Below are 3,903 nucleotides of genomic sequence, written 5' to 3' on the forward strand. Positions count from 1 at the left end.
ACACACAACCAGAGAAGGACAGCTCCTTTATTTGGACTATTATTAGATAATTTGCTTATGTCTGAGGTTACTGCAGTCCTCATGGACAACAGCCCTTGAGCCTGCACTTCTGTCTCCATAATTGACTTTATGATTGCTCCTGTCCCAATGGAATCCGTCACAGAGGATGAACAAAACCTCAATGTGGAAAAATCCTGCAGATAAGAAGAAGTAAGTACTGTTGATATTCTACCAAGTGATCATGGACTCTGGAGATCCAAGGTTGCTATGGTCCTCAAATATCCATGGTTATCCTAGTATCCTTAATTTAAGATATATAAGGCATAATAGAACATAAGGCAGGTATTCCTTAAGTATACTTACCCTGACTAAAAAGCAAGAGCTCTTGAATTGATGCAGGTTTGATAAAAAGTTATTCATTGTCATGTAAGGACTAGAATGGTCATCAGCTTCTTTCTCTGCTTCAAAGAAAATGGTTAGGTTAATACGTAATATATGAAATCACACAACTAATGGAAAGAAAAATATATAATGAGGCAATAAAAATGCATTTATTTGGGAGGAATATCCTTGACCTGAGAAAATGAACATAGGTTTGGAAAGAGCGTTAGAAAATGATATCTAGGTTTAGTGATTGTTTTGATGTTATTAATTTTAACATACCAATAACTTATCACTTTTTATTCATTTTTCAGAGATGGCACAGTAATAATGGAATTCAAATAGATGGAGGTAAAAGAAGGTAAAAATATTTCTAACTGTATTTGTTACTGTCTTTTAATGATTCAGGAAGTGACAGGCAATCATGATGGCTATGGCACTATCATACAGATTATATGTATTCCCTGCATTTTAGGTTATATTCTTACTTTAGTTAAAGACAACTATTTAATGATAAATATATTAGGAATAGAAATTCAAAATGTCACTAACATTAAACAATATGTTATGTTACTTTCTTGGTGAATACTCAGCAAAAAAAATGATCTAAAATGCAATAACCCATTAACTTCTTTCACTGCTTAATAAAATAACAGTTTTATGGACTTCGTATTATCTAGTTCAAATCTGATTCTTCATGACATTAACATGGCTTTATATGCAATATTTAATTAAGATATAACTAATTTATTCTACACGTAAGAAATTATTTGTGTCACTAGAAACCAAGCACGGGTTTCATTTCTTGCTTTTCCTTGTGCCTCTCAGCATGTTTCTGCCATGAGTGACAGAGGAACAAACAATCACTCGGAAGTGACTGACTTCATCCTGGTAGGCTTCAGGGTCCGCTCCGAGCTCCACATTCTCCTCTTCCTGATCTTTCTGCTTGTGTATGCCATGATCCTTCTGGGTAATGTTGGGATGATGACCATTATTATGACCGATCCCCGGCTGAACACACCGATGTATTTCTTCCTAGGCAACCTGTCCTTCATTGATCTCTTCTATTCATCTGTTATTGCACCCAAGGCCATGATCAACTTCTGGTCTGAGAGCAAGTCCATCTCTTTTGCAGGCTGTGTGACCCAGCTCTGTCTCTTTGCCCTCTTCATCGTGGCAGAGGGATTTCTCCTGGCAGCCATGGCCTATGACCGCTTCATTGCCATCTGCAACCCACTCCTCTACTCTGTCCAGATGACAGCACATCTCTGCATGCAGTTGGTGGCTGGTTCCTATTTATGTGGCTGCATCAGCTCGGTTCTTCAGACAAGCATAACATTTACTCTGTCCTTTTGTGGTTCTCGGGCCATTGACCACTTTTACTGTGACACTCGCCCACTTCAGAGGATATCTTGTTCTGACCTCGTTATCTCTAGAATCATTTCCATTTCTTTATCCAGCATCATCATCTTGCCTACCATCATAGTTATTATTATTTCTTACTTGTATATTGTGTCCACAGTTCTCAAGATACGCTCCTCTGAGGGACGTAAGAAAGCGTTCTCCACTTGCAGCTCACACCTGGGAGTCGTGAGTGTGCTGTACGGTGCTGTGTTTTTTTATGTATCTCACTCCTGACAGATTTCCTGAGCTGAGTAAAGTGGCCTCGTTATGTTACACCCTAGTCACTCCCATGCTGAATCCTTTGATTTACTCCCTGAGAAACAAAGATGTCAAAGAAGCTCTAAAAAAACTTCTGGAGAAGAAAAATCCTAAAATTTGATTATTATTTTTTTCCTCCATTGATTTTGTGGTTATTTCTTTCATACTCCTTGTATCCGTTAATGAAAGTTATTCCATTAAACATCATAAATATATTATCAGAAGCTTTTTTCTGGTGAGGTACCTGGAACATTGTTCATCTTGAATGTCTCCGATATTGGAGATGTCCTGGATATTAGAGAAGCATTTTTCATGATAAACCTTCCCACTATCTCAAATAACATTCTGTTTCACAGAATTGATTTGTATTTGCTTAATGGCTTGCTGCTGAGCACAAATTTTATAGTTAATATAGTGTATAAACAATGTTTTGTGACCGCTTTGTTTTGGAAGGTCTCCGTGCTACATAACATAATCACTAGTATTGACAAGAATGTTCAACGTATTTTTAAAAAATAATGTTTTCCATTTATATAACTACTTTGTTTTAGCATGTTATATAGTTATTGAATTTTCATTTTGAATCAAATATCTGATATGTCTTATATCAAGAGGAAGTAATAATAATAAAATACAAATAATGAGTAAATAATGATTAATTTGGAAATTTTTATATCAAATGATCTGACATTGTAGAGTGTTCTGAGACATTGCTAGTTATTAAATCCTAAAATAAAGAACCAAAATTAGAGATAGAGACCTGCAAATATTTTTGAGCAATCATTGCCTCAATTTGGGTTATCATGCATTGTTTTCCTGGGTTAATTATTGTGAAGAATATTTAATAAAGGTATAGAGCAAGTTTAGCATTAACATAGCTTGTTGTCCAAAATTTACTCATCTATGCCTATGAATATTTATATATCTGATTAATTTATTGACAGTGTAATATATCTTGTGGTAGGCTTAGGTATAAATAACGTTATTCTTTAGGGAGCTTACAATTCAGTGTGAGAATCACATCTTTGCGTGCACAAGCAATCCAAATCCACAGATTTCTATGCCAAAGATAAACATACAGATTTCAAAGTGGGGTGCCTGACAGTGTGTCCCGGCAATCAGAGAAAGTCTTTATGTTGTATTGAAGATCTATTTAAAGGGAATAAGATTGGAGTCAGTACACTACTATATCAGTTCATGTTATCGATGTGGGCTTGAAGTATACCAACGTAATTGAAAGAAAGGTGATTTGAAAAATTGTAGGTTAAGTACACAAAACAAAGTTACTTCTTAGTGTGAGGGGAGTACACCAAGGAGGTGTGTCTCACCATTTTTGGTCTTGTATGATGTGTCTGGTGATGGTACCAACAGATAAAAAGTTAAGGAACTCTTAGCAAACTAGGAGTAGAGGGGCATTTCTTTAACTTGAAAAGGAACATCTATAAAAGCCTACAGGTGAGATTATATTTAATGGTGATGAAGTAGAAGCTTTCGCACTAAGATAGGCATTAGGCAAGAATGTTCTCTCCTCAGCACATCTCTTCAGCACCCTTTTGGATGTCTTAGGTAATGTCATAGGAAGAGAAGAAATGAAAGTATAATGGGATGAATGATGTCTCTCCAAACTCACATGTTGAAACCCTAACCCCATAGTACCTCGGTATGTGAGTATGTTTGAAGACTGAGCCTTCAAGGAAGTAATCTAACTAAGGCTGTTACACCTGGGTTCTAATACAGTGTGGCTGGTGTGTTTATAAGGAAATATTAGGACACACAGAGAGATGCTAGAGGTGCATATGCACTCAGAGACGACCGTGTGAAGAGGGAGCAAGAGGGCAGACATCTGCAAGTCAAGGACAG

The 3,903-nt window shown here is 36.5% G+C and overlaps 1 pseudogene; it reads left to right on the forward strand.

Moving 5' to 3' along the window:
* The first annotated feature begins 1,200 nt into the window (after positions 1-1,200).
* On the forward strand, positions 1,201-2,164 carry LOC123591662 (annotated as a pseudogene).
* The last annotated feature ends 1,739 nt before the right edge of the window (positions 2,165-3,903 follow it).

This window comes from Leopardus geoffroyi, chromosome B4 (genome assembly GCF_018350155.1).
Source record: "Leopardus geoffroyi isolate Oge1 chromosome B4, O.geoffroyi_Oge1_pat1.0, whole genome shotgun sequence".
Lineage (NCBI taxonomy): Eukaryota > Metazoa > Chordata > Mammalia > Carnivora > Felidae > Leopardus > Leopardus geoffroyi.